The 13,266-nt window shown below is 40.2% G+C and overlaps 1 pseudogene across 1 annotated transcript; it reads left to right on the top strand.

Annotated features, from left to right (window-relative positions):
• The first annotated feature begins 1,172 nt into the window (after positions 1-1,172).
• On the top strand, positions 1,173-3,827 carry LOC146388895 (dynein axonemal intermediate chain 1 pseudogene; annotated as a pseudogene). Its single transcript, XR_014799987.1, has 2 exons — positions 1,173-1,970; positions 2,872-3,827. The product of XR_014799987.1 is annotated as a dynein axonemal intermediate chain 1 pseudogene (transcript).
• The last annotated feature ends 9,439 nt before the right edge of the window (positions 3,828-13,266 follow it).

The raw sequence follows: 13,266 nt of genomic DNA, 5'->3' as shown, positions 1-13,266 counted from the left end.
TCCTGAATATCACGGCACAAGCAGGATTCACTGCACTGTTAACGTTAGCTATGTTATATTGCTGCCTCTGTTCAGTGATGTCGAACCAAACAGACTTTAACGTGTCTTTGAACGAGCTGGCGGTTCACTCATTAAGCTGAAAGAAAGATGCTTTAATCACAGGAGTCACACATGTGTCCACTGCACCATCTGGGAACTCTTCTTGTTTTGCACTCGTAATAACACAAACACTAAATCCTCCTTCTCTTGTGCTGTTTTGTAGCAGTGTATACACCTGAGACTGTCACCTGTCGGTCTATCCTGCACTCTCTCTATTTGTCTTTCTTTCTGATTGTGTAATAAAAGTATGAACATGTATTTATAAGTTACACTTGTGTTTGAATCCTGCAGCTTCTCACACATTTGATTTCCATGTGTGACAACTGCAAGTGTCCAGAGTGAGGACAGACTGAGGGACCCACTGCTGCACATCATCTGTGAGGCTTTGCACCCCTGATGATCCACCAGGACAAACTCAGCAGTGTGTGAGGAAGAGGAGGAGGAAGAGTCAGCAGCTGCTGACAGATGGAGAGAATAGACAGACTGTTCCCTGTTTGTGAAGGACTGCTAGAAAAGTTTAAAATAACTAATTGTCTGTCCTGAATCAGTCTTATTAGGTAATGTTCAAATAATGTTATCATTCCAGTGTTTTCAGTGTGGGAGAAAGTACTCAGGGCCTTCAAGTTACACACTATGAAAGGCAGCAACAAGTTTAATATTCAGAAACCTAAAGTATGTATCAGCAGCAGAATAGAGCTAAAAATAAATGTTTGTTTCAGTTCTATGAAGCTTTGAGTATTTTGGATTAGTAGCACTGCTGTGTTTGTTGTGTAAAAGGTTAACATATGTGTTTAAGTTGAAATGTGTGGCTGGTAAATCTGGATTACACTAATAGTTAAAAAGTTAAGAGATAAAAAGACTTATGGGGATGTTAGTTCAGTTTATGTCTTCATACAAGGAAAAAGGGAACACCCCAGTTATATTTTGGTCTTTGTTATATCGTTCAGTGTTAAATCAGTATTTTCTAATTACACTTTACATCTTCCATGGCATTACTTAAAAAATACCACTAGGTGGCGCATAGCGGCCAGGAGGAGCGTAAACCCCCCTGGGAGGCAAATCTGCAGAATAAATCCTGCAGTTGAAACGTAAACAAGTTCATGATCTGTGCCTCTTTATTTCAATACACAGGTGGGTTACTAGTCCTCAAAATGACTAATAGGTAACACAGTAGAAGCAATAAGACTCTTGTGAACTCGTGAATGAAAGTATACCGTTATAAGTTAAGTACTGTTGAAGTATTGTGTTTTGAATGAGATCGTGATGTGAACGTGATCGTGCTAGGCTAATGGACTGGCTAGCGGGGGGAAGTGAGCTTCAAGTACCGTAGCGATGCTAAGGCACGTTCTAAGTTGTGTGTTCTCTATATGTCTTGTTGAAGTAAGACGGGATGCAAAGGCTGTAATTAATGCTTGCATAGCTGCTCATGTGCTGTATATGAATGGTTATTTGCTATTCACGGGCTGTGAGTTACAGTACATTGTATTTCTTAATGCAGTGATATGTATGTGTAACCGGAACAAAGGCTGAGGCAACCTGGTCACTGCGAGCCAATGTTATCTATATTTATGATGGTTAATGTATACTCGCCAAGGTTATTCCTGTACTTTTGACAATGTGCTGACAGCTGTTATGCCACACGTTACAAAGAATTGCTGGTTCTTATGAAAGGCGTTTAATGATTTGTTCCCTTGTTGATGAGAGAATAAATCCTGCAGTTGAAACGTAAATAAGTTCATGATCTGTGCCTCTTTATTTCAATACACAGCTGTGGGATCTAGGATCGCACCCCTCCCAGGCACCTGTCACACCAGGGGGGCAACAGTTGCATCACATTACTGTAATTGTTTATATGCTTTATATATTCTGAGGTAAGTTGATCTATAGTGTTACATCATATTCTATAAGGATGTTATGTGTTTGTATACTTTCTGCCCAGTTTGACCCATTTAACAGAAGTCAGCCTGTTTAAGGCTCTGATATCTATTCTGTATGACTACCAAGGGTTTGTAAGTGAGGAATCCAGACACCTTACAGCTTTCAGCACACCGTGGGGGCTTTACGAATGGATTCGAATCCCATTTGGTTTGACAAATGCACCTGCAGCATTCCAAAGATGTATGGAGGGAGTGCTGGACGGAATTAGAGATGAGTGCTGTGCTCCATATCTTGATGATGTGTTGTGTTATTCTACATCCTTTGAGGCACATGTCAACCACCTCAGGCAAGTTCTGGGCCGCATGAGAGAACACGGAATCAAACTGAGACCTGCGAAGTGTGAGTTGTTCAAAAGAGAGGTTCGTTATCTTGGACGTTTAGTATCAGGAGATGGAGTTAAGATTGATCCAAAGGACTTGGAGGCCGTCATGGCTCTGAAAGATAAAGTGCCTCACACTGTTGGAGATGTCAAGTCCTTGCTGGGATTCCTGGGGTACTATCGCTCCTTCATTCAAGACTTTTCCCGGTTGGCCAAGCCGCTGTTTGAACTTCTCCAGAAACCTAGCAAGGACTTGACATCTCCAACAGTGTGAGGCACTTTATCTTTCAGATGTCTGGATTCCTCACTTACAAACCCTTGGTGATATGCGCTTCCTTGATCTAATATCGAGAACCATGTGTTACCACCCAGGCTGTCTGCCAGCAGCAGGCTACTGGCAGACAGCCCCTTGTTCTTTCTTTCTTTTCTATTCTTTTTTTCTTTTTTTTTTTAGCTTTTAACTACTTTAATTTTGTTTTGTTTTTCCCTTTTTTCTTTCGAACTTTCTAAACTAGCTTTAAAAATCAAATTGAAAATGCCGGTGCCTAACAACAACGCAGCGTTTGCAAGGAAGGGGTCAAACGTTCAGAAGGTACCTGGAGCAAAGTCAACGAAAGCTGCCACTAAGAAAAAGGATGAGGAAGAGGCTGTGGAGACGGGGACTGGATGGGAGGAGTGGTCTCAGGGGAAAGCCCTTGTGAGGCCTCCAGATCAGATGGAGCTTACTGAGGCTGAGCTGAAGGAGGAGATCACAAGGATTTTGACTGCAAACAACCCACACGCCCCTCAAAATATTGTCCGCTACAGCTTCAAGGAGCGTTCCTACAAGCCTATCAATGTTGTGGATCAGATGGCGGTTCACTTTGTTTTAGAGGGCAGCCTTGTGCATCAAGACTCTGAAGAGGCTCGTAAACTTAGGGTCAAGGAAGGCTTAGCTCAAGAGATTTCAACAGTTGATGCCACAGCAGAGTCTGAAGAGGAGAAAGCAGAAACCTCGGTTAATCCTGTAGTGGATGGAGGGGACGTGGAGGAAGCTGGCGATGAGAACAACCACAGACAGTGCACCATCCTCAGGTTGAGCAAAGACTAAGAGCTACAGCTCATGAATTCCACCCTTCTGTCATGGAGGAAACTAACATCCCAGAACAGGGCGATAATGTATCAGAGACACTACAGAGCTTTGGAGGACGCCGCCCTGGAAGATGAACATCACACTGAGCCAGACCTGTGTACCAAGCCACCAGTTAACCCAACAGTTGATGGGAATAGACAACAAGAAGAAATAGAGATTGCGAGGAGATCGCAGCGGACTGCCAGGCCGAGAGAGATGTTCACCTATAACACCCTGGGACAACCATCATACCAGCAATGGAATGCAGGGGTGAACTCTCTCCTGCCCACATACCCTCTCCAGACTTAAAGCAGTTATGACATGGTCTGATTTTCTCACCCAATAAAGGAATATTCAATATATCAGTCTACTCTTCATTTTATCAGAAACAGTTATCACAGCTCGTACATTTTCTTTTTACACATTAATGTAAGCATTGAGCCAACATATTAAAAGAACAATATTTGTCTCTTATATATAATACATGTATATATAAACTGTCAGAGATACTTGTCTTTGAGTGAAGATTTAAGGTGATAGGAAATATAAATAACTGCAACTTGAATCTTTACTGAAGCTGTAATAACTAATATTGATTAATATAATACTAACTTTAATATTGGCCATATTATACTTACATAACCAAAGTGAGATGACTTTAGTCTCATGAACAACATTAGCTAATTGTTATTTACTAACTAATCCTAAAATGACTGTTCAGTACAAACATGAAGCCCAACAATCATGTTTTACAGTCCTGTGGTCTCAGCCTCAGATACTTATCAAATCACACAAAGCTCATGTTGACACAAACAAACAAATGAACCAAAGATTTTCTCCTTCATTTCTGTCAAACAAAGCTGTTTGAAACGTTTCCAGCGGTTAGTATCATGGTTGCTGGGCAACCTGGGCAGCGCGACGGAGGCTGGACCGTCCCATTTCACAGGCTTCGCACTTCTGGCCTTAGCGGTCTTTGAGTACGCGGCCCTTGTGGACCGTTAAGGCTGCGTACTTTAAGGCTGCAGAGTGCAGACCCTGAATTGGGATACAGCCACTGTCAAACCTAAAATGAGGATGTGGGCGCACCTGAGTGAAATAAGTTGAATGAAGCTCCACCCCCTCATGTCACTCATCTGAGAGAAACGAGGAATCAGGCTGTTCCACTTCTTTATTAAAGACAGATGCACAGAGTGTGCAACAAGTCAATCTAGAGCATTTGCATTAAATTATTAGCAGCAAATGACTGCTTCTTACCCTTTTAATTCCCATGGAAACAGTAACAGTATAGTTTTTCACATACTGCTTCTGCATTTTGACTCAACTTTTGCTACATAAACATAGATGTAGTCCAATATGTGATAATCTGAGGTTGTATTTACTCATTTTACAACCAGATCACTGATACTAACTCCTGAGCTGACTGTATGTTAACATGCGCCACAAATAAGGGTCATATTTGGATTTAAAACAATCATCAAGAAGCTTCCACTGAATGCTACTTTCCCCTGCATGACACTGAAATCATTAACACATGCTAACCCTCTATACCCTGTAGGAAACTCACTTCCTTGGAATAACATTTCAACAAGGAAAGAGTTGAGAGCAAATGTCCTTCTCTTGAAGGACAATATTTGAACAAATCCAGTTACACAGCTCAAGAAAATATTACTCTAACGGAAGAAAAAGGCAGTAATTAATTAACAATATGTGTATCAGTAGTACAAAAAAGCTATTATGGGGCGACCGTGGCTCTGGGGATGCCTCCACCATTGTGTGAATGTGAGAGTGAATGAATAGTGGAATTGTAAAGCACTTTGGGTGCCTAGAAAAGTGCTATATAAATGCAATCCATCATTATTATATCAAAATGTAAAGGGAAAACAGTCTGATGAGCTGAATGGTGAGCTGAAACTGAAACAAAATAAAGCCTATCATTAGGAATTTAGGAAGAACTTTGTTGTAACGTGTTTGCTTTTTACAGCTTCAGTTCTTTTTTCACTCAGTAGGTGGCAGCAAACTACAATCAATGGTTGCATTTTACACTCATCTGTTTTCATTAGAGGCAGAACCCAGAAGCACATCCAGGTTTAGATCTACTGCTTGGTGCTACACAAAAACAGGCTGAACAGACTGAAACTTACATGAATTTGGATAAATCCAAGTAAGAACGTCACTTCTGCTCTTCAGTTTTCTCAGAAATGGATTAAGCCTACACCTAAACCTACACCTAAACCTACGGATATGTTCACTGACTTTTTCCTCTTAGTCTGGAAATACTTAGTCAGCCCATTACACAATTGAATTGATCATGACCCTCACTAATAGCCACTTAATAAGCTAAGAGTAATGTGCAAAACCCACTAGCCAAAGTAGTATAAATATTTTAACTTTTAGCAAATCCAGCAGGTTAATTAAGTGATTTCACATCATATGTTCAAACGACTTGTCAGTTTTTAATATATCCCATGTGCACATACTTAAGCTTTAAAAATAAAGAAAAGTGCAATGACCTGATAGATGTTTGCTGAAAATTGTGGTTTACATCAGCACCTACATTAAAATACAAAGACCCTGTTTTGTGTGAGCTGCTCAATACCATGAAGCAAGACCTCTGAACATCTCAGTTTTTACACACACACACACACACACACACACACGCGTACAAGCAAACGGTATTTTATGTGCTGCTGTCTAAAATATTATAAAATAAAACTGCCTAAAATGGAAATGTTTAAAACTTCTACACAGATTCTGTGTGGCTACAAAGCAAAAATAAAAAACTCCCTCCAGGCAGAACCGGCTCTTTTTATATGTGTGTGTGTGTGTGTGTGTGTGTGGGGGGGGGGGGGGGGGACACACAAAAAACGGAGGGGACAGGCTGGCACCAGAACACCAGGGATGTGCCCCGAGATGAGTGTGAAAATGTGATTATCATCGAGCCCACCTGGACTTCAGTTAGGTCGCACGCTTGTCCAGAGTTCTGCTTTGTCTTCAAGCGTTTTAATTTAAAACATAAACTGAGGCCTACCCCACGCTAAAAGAAGGCAGATTATGTTCTCAGATAAAGCAAGCAATGAGGGCGAAGCAGAGAAAGTACCTGCACAATACATTTGCATAAATCAAAATGGAATTTCCTTGAGGACACAAACATCTGGGGAGTAAACAGCTGTTTCAATACCTAATCACAGATTGTGCCCTCTGTTGCACACGTTTTTAGTAAGGCATAATTAACTAAAAGGCTAGAGAGATGAAAGGATGCCAAGCTGATACCAAGCCTCAGTCACATGGATTGTTTCTTAAATTCTGAAATTAAGTGGACATGCAAAAAGATCTGGCACTTCATATATTAAACTGAGAAGCTGTGCTGACCCAAGAAAGCGCCCAGAAATTTGGGCAAATGTCTGCTCTGAAGTTTTTAGCCAAACCAACTTGCAGGTCAGTTTAAAGCTGAAAATTGTGCAAGTAGTCCAAACTAAACCGTTCTTGAGATGCAGAAATGTTCTCACACACACAAATCAGACGATTGTGCCTCCAAACAAATTGCACTTACAAATGCTTGTAACATAAATGATGAAAATAGTAACTGCAAAGTTGAGACTGAACAGTGTTTCAGTTAAAGTGATAAGCCAGCCACTCAGCTGACTCATTGGTGATTGTAATGATTGCAGGTTTCATTATAGAAGAATATCAAGGAGACAGATGGCAGGGAGTCAGAAACAGGGGATGGAAATGCAAGATATTGAGGACAACTTATGAGCCCAGGCGTCAGGTGTGAACGACAACAATAACTGGGCTGCATTTAGGTGTACAGATCACATGACCATCAAAAGAGCAGTGTAGGAATGAGAGAAGATCAACAGGGGAGCACACAAAGAGGTTTATGGACACAAACTGGGAGAGGTGGCATGCTCAGCTGATCAGTAGAATACCACACTAGACTTTCTTCCAGGACGGTTGAGGACCCTGTTGTGGGTGAGAGGCTTGGGTCCAATGTTCCCTCTAATTTTTCATGTGTCTGAGCGAACACACAAACTCTCTGAGCGGTCCCTTGGACTAGGGCTGGGCGATATGACCCAAAATTCATATCTCGATATTTTTTAGCTGGGTGGCGATATAAGATATATATATCTCGATATTTTTTTAAAGCCATAAGTTAAGAACAAAAAGAGAGTTCTTAGTCACACTGTGTCCCAGATGTCACACAGGCATTTTTATTTACATACAGCATAGATTTACATGAAGAAATTACTCAAAAATAAATTATCAGCATTTATTAAATAATCATGCTCCATAAATAAAAGAAAACAATGTTGTTTTTGTGCATAACAAAAAGCTCATAATTGTGCAGTCAAAGTGTAAACTAACAGACGCTGAGCGTAATAACAAAGACAGATTTCACAGCTGCTCTGTTCCCAACTTCTACTGCGTGACTGACAGCCTTGAGTTTGCAATCCGCTTCGTAACCATGTCTCTTAACAGGTGCCATTTATGGTCCTTATACACACACAATACGGTAATATTACGTTGAAGCACAGTACGTATCACTACGCGAGGCTCCAGACTACGGTAGCCGTAATGCTCCGACAATCCATCAAGCGCTGCAGCTCCGTAGCTTACCAAAGTCGTACTAAAACATTTTTTTGACAGATTGCTGAGCGCCGTGTACCACCTAAAATCGGTTCGCGGTCAGTAAGCACAACCAGAATTCATACATAAGGCGCGCTGTCAACTTTTGAGAAAATGAAAGGATTTTAGGCCGTGCAGCCCTTGTGGGCTGCATGTCGTTAGCGTGGTTAGCTCGTTAGCGCGGTTAGCTCACTAACACGTTGACGCCGTCCAGCCCCACAACTCGCTAACGGAGATTTGCCGTGTCCATCTTGTCGCTGCCTGCAGGTGAAGCTATGGGGGAGGAGGGGGAGTTGTGTTCAGTGAAGGAGAGGCGAGGCCGAGTAACGTTGCGCAGAGACAAAAGTGGACGAAAGAGAGGCAAACTTGTGGCTCCACAAGTATAATTATAACGTAACATAGACTATATCGATATAAAGGATATTGTCACATCTTATATCTTGTATGAAAATATATCGATATTTTTTAAAAACTCGATATATCGCCCAGCCCTACCTTGGACCACTGTGAGCAACAGCAGACGTGTGCACTGTGGTCACGCCAGCATTGAATCCATCCAAGTTACATGGTTTATTAAAATAATCAAATTACAACATTTAAATTTATGTTAGACTTTTTTTTAATTAACTCCTTTAGCCCACTTACAATAAAAATTTTAAAAAAAATCTTGTTCATGACCTGTGTAGTATGTTAACACTATTGGAAGTAAAAATAACTTGAACTCCAATTTTGAAAACACAACTTTCTTTTTAAAAAAAAAAAAAAAAAAAAAAAAAAAAGCTCTGACTTGTATTATGAGTATGAGTCTGTGGTCTGGGAGAGAGTCCTGTAACTCTCTGTCTGCAAAATACAGTATATAATGACCAATGTTGGGCAATTAATTATATAATTACTTCTTCAAAAAAGTAACTGATTTATGCAAACAAAGTTTTTTGCAGCTGTTCTTAATCAAATTTGATGCCACACAAATTATTTGTGCCACTCCAAAAATAATTTCTGTCCACTATGAGATAAAGGAGAACAACAGGAGATGTATCACTCCTGTAACACCTGTAACATTCAACAGTCGCCTCATTGTTCTGACACACACAACAAAACTATTGACTACACTACACACTAACTACACAAGATTTGCGCTAAATGTCTCAAATCTCTCACATCTCAAAACACCGCCGTCACTCCTAAAACTTCCCCCAACTAAATGCCATATTGCCATATCATTTTTGGATTGGTCGACATGGTACATTTTTCGACCGATAGGAAAGATTTTTTTTGGTTTTGTTTTTGCTCACAGGCTTTTGAGCGTTTTCCTTATAAAACGCAGTTTTTACTGTTTCTTCCCGCAGTAAATATAAACAGCGATAGTATTCAGGAAGAAAAACAAACATTGCATATATTTTTAGCATAACTCTGGTTTTACGTGGCCTATCAACACAATTTAAAAACTAGTATGAAGTCCACACTTTTCCGTCAATTGATCTGTCTGTCCTGCTCACATCTCCAATGGTTGTACACGGTGTCATTAACGTGGTTTCACACCACATCAGCCACGCCACTTTGCTAGCTAAAACACCGGTGTCGGCACATGAGGACGCTGTCATAGACTGTCAGCGCCGTTGATTAGCTGTGCATCATTGGCTGGAGCAGCCAGTCACCGGTCACTACTGACTCACACTGCAAAACAGAATGAATTGTCTGTTGTTTAACAGTACGCAAGAAACCGTGGAGCCATTGACGTCACAGAACGTGGTGACGTTCAATGACAGTCCTTTGATGTTCAAAAATCCATAAATAGACCATGAAATTGTCAAAATTAATTGATTATTAAGCTATCGTATTGTTGGAGTGATACAGCATTTAAAAAGCAGAAATGAGTTCAAAACCTAAGAAAGACAGAGATGTTAACATCTTTGTAGTGGAGATATCAAAGATAGGCACGGTTATGGCACTGATTCAGTCTTTGAGCACTACGGTCACTCCGGTGTGTTGGCCAGAACACCACTTAAGGACACATTGTCCCAGAGTATGAAAGAAGAAGGAGCTTGAGGTTCGGATTGAGGCACTTTTATTGTCACAACTCAATTCCTGGGGCTGTGAAACACAGTTGCGTGTGTGGTTTTCTACAAAGGAAATAAGCAATACAAATAAACGATAAATAAAGAGAATAGACAAGTGACATACTCAGTTATAGACATAATACAATATAGTTAACATAATCATATATATATAGATCAGAACATTTTAGCACACTTCAAACTGCTCACACTATGCAACTAAACAGCATTAGTGCGAGGGTAAGTTAACTTAGTAGTTGTACAAACTAAAAGCTCCCCCATTATAATCTGCTGTAATGCTCTTATTGTGAAGGGCAAGCGGGAACGCGATACTTCCGGTCGAACTACATTGGTATTTTATTAATCCTCGTACCCTAATTGTCCGCTAAAAACTCTGTATTTTAAAGTAAACAATCACAAGCACCACATACAACATACAGCGAAGGTCTGATACCACAGGAATGACCTTATGGACATATGAGAGACCGTACATGCGTCAAAGCTAAACCAGGATAAGCTAGCAACGTCAATTAATGAGGGTGAACTCACGCGTTGCATGCGTGGCCTACCATTCCAACTATGGACTACATTCGCTCCTAAATGGTAAACACATTACAGTACCAACACAAACAAAGGCAAAATACAACACAGGTTAATACTCACTTGTCATTCATTAATAAGATGCTGTCTTCTGTCGTGTACGACAGGACCAGTATCTCTGACAGGTTAAACTCGATAAAAGATGACCACGAAGCTCTCATAAAGTTCCGCGCAGAGACGGAGAAAACTATGGCTGAACTTAAAAGAAACTGGTGAAACGCCACAAAGAGGAGAAAAATCAGATGCAGCAATTTTATGATGAAAATACATCAAAACTCACAGACAAAGCTTATGCTGCAGAAACAAAGTTAAAAATCGTCATAGGAATTTATGATAAATATAAATATATTATATAAAGACGGTGATGTTAATATCTTGAAAAAAATGGTTAACCGTTTAAAAGGCAAAAGTCATAAAAGAAAAAGAAACATATGCCAGCCAGTTCGACCAAAGACTCCATTCAATGATTGATGAAGTTGAAAAGCTTAAAACAGAACTTGAATACTACAAAAAACAACATACAATCAATAAGAAACGGATCACGCTTCTATGGACCAACGATGCAGCCAAATTGTTGACTTACTATTGAAACGCCACAAAGAGGAGAAAAATCAGATGCAGCAGTTTTATGATGAAAATACAAAAAAACTCGAAAATAAAGCTTATGCTGCAGAAACAAAGTTAAAAACAGTCATAGGAATTTATGATAATTATATAGAAAAGCTAGAGAATGAAATAAAAATTGGTAAAAGTGTTACCATGAATGCAGTTAAAAAACGCGAGGAGGAACATTAATCCTCGCAGCATTGGATTGAGGGCCTATTGACATATAATACATAGCTAAAGGACCAAAATAAATTTAAGCATGAAACTGTGAAAGAGTTAACAGATGAGAAATATCAAATGTGCAAAGTAATAGAAGATCAAAAGGCCCAGTATATGGAGATCAAACGCAAATGTCAGAGAAACATTAGGGCTCTGGCATTTGAAAAGAAAATAAAGGCTATGGTCGAAGATGAACTTGTTTCTTTGAAAAAGAAAAATGCAATGACCTAATAAAGGCCCTATGCACAGAAAAGGAAAAACACAGAAAGACAGCAGTGGACAGGCATAAAATGAAAACGGCACACAATCAGGCACTGGGTGAAAAGGTGGGTCTCGAAGAGAAACTGTGCTCTACAATAAAGCAAAGAGAAAAATTTATACACAAAGCTAATTGGCTGGAGAAGAAAGAGCACTACTTCCAAGAAGAACTGTACAGTGCATTTTGTCCTTTGGAAAGGCATTTCCAAATGCAGTTCACTTCCGGGAAAAGAAAAGGTGAAATTTAGGGATATGTTCCTCAACTTGAAAAAGAAATGCGTAGACTGTCACGGCTCTGTGTGCGGGCAGGCAGCGATGAGGATCCAAATGCAGGACTCGGAAAACGGAATGCAACTCAAAAACCTCAGCTTTATTGCTGGCAAGAAAACAAAACATGAAGTGAGGACTGAACACTGAGACCAAAAAACACACAGGCATAAACTGATGGTACGACGCGACACCGAGCATGGGAAAACACAGGGCTTATATACACACACAGGGTAGTAACGGGGGAATCGGCAACAGGAGGGAGACACAGCTGGGAGAGATCAGGGCTAACGAGACATGGGGAACAAAGCTGCACACACTAACATAAGACAAAGACTTTCACAATAAAACAGGAAACATGTATCACAACTCAGAGACATGGACTCAACACAGAGAGACAGAAAATGACACATGGAACTGAACTATACATGAAACCACAATTCCTAAAACATGGATAACAGAAACATGAAACTCAAATAATAATCATCACAACCACAACAAGAGAACAAGAAAACAATCCATGATGCAAAATTAAACCAAAACACAATAAACTCAAAATACTGGGTCCGACGGACCCAGAACCGTGACATAGACGGTGTGGAAGGCATCCCCTTTGTTGGAATAACAAAGGAGTTTCTTGAAAAACAGCTGAACTGTCTATGTACCAGATGCAAATATCTAGAGACAGCTTTACTAGATAAAAAACGGGAGCTGGAATAGTTTCAAAAGAAGTACAATGGTATGGTAAAGTCTTTTGCTTCATTCAAACAAAGACAGGAGCTCATTGGACCAGTGAACCAAATTATCGAAAAGGCTGGCAATGAAGTATAAGAGATAGGTCATCTAAAATCTAGAGTGAAAGACATTCAACTCAAGCTTAAATTAGGAAAAAAGAAAAGACATAATTTCCCTTACATTGCTTCACCCATCAAAAGGTCACGGGAGCGAATATATCGCCTATTATCCTTTTTTGGACTGACGAATGTCGGTTGGATATTTTTTACATATTACCAAACATAAATATGGATAGAAAAAAAGTCCCTACCCCTAAGGGCTGCACCTTCCGAAAAAGTTTTGTCCTCTAATACAGCGGTCCCCAACCTTTTTTGCACCACGGACCGGTTTATGCCCGACAATATTTTCACGGACCGGCCTTTAAGGTGTCGCGG

Source organism: Perissodus microlepis, chromosome 4 (assembly GCF_051167445.1).
Source record: "Perissodus microlepis isolate ML-2025 ecotype Zambia chromosome 4, ASM5116744v1, whole genome shotgun sequence".
Taxonomy (NCBI): domain Eukaryota; kingdom Metazoa; phylum Chordata; class Actinopteri; order Cichliformes; family Cichlidae; genus Perissodus; species Perissodus microlepis.
This window is presented reverse-complemented; position numbering and strand designations above follow the sequence as displayed.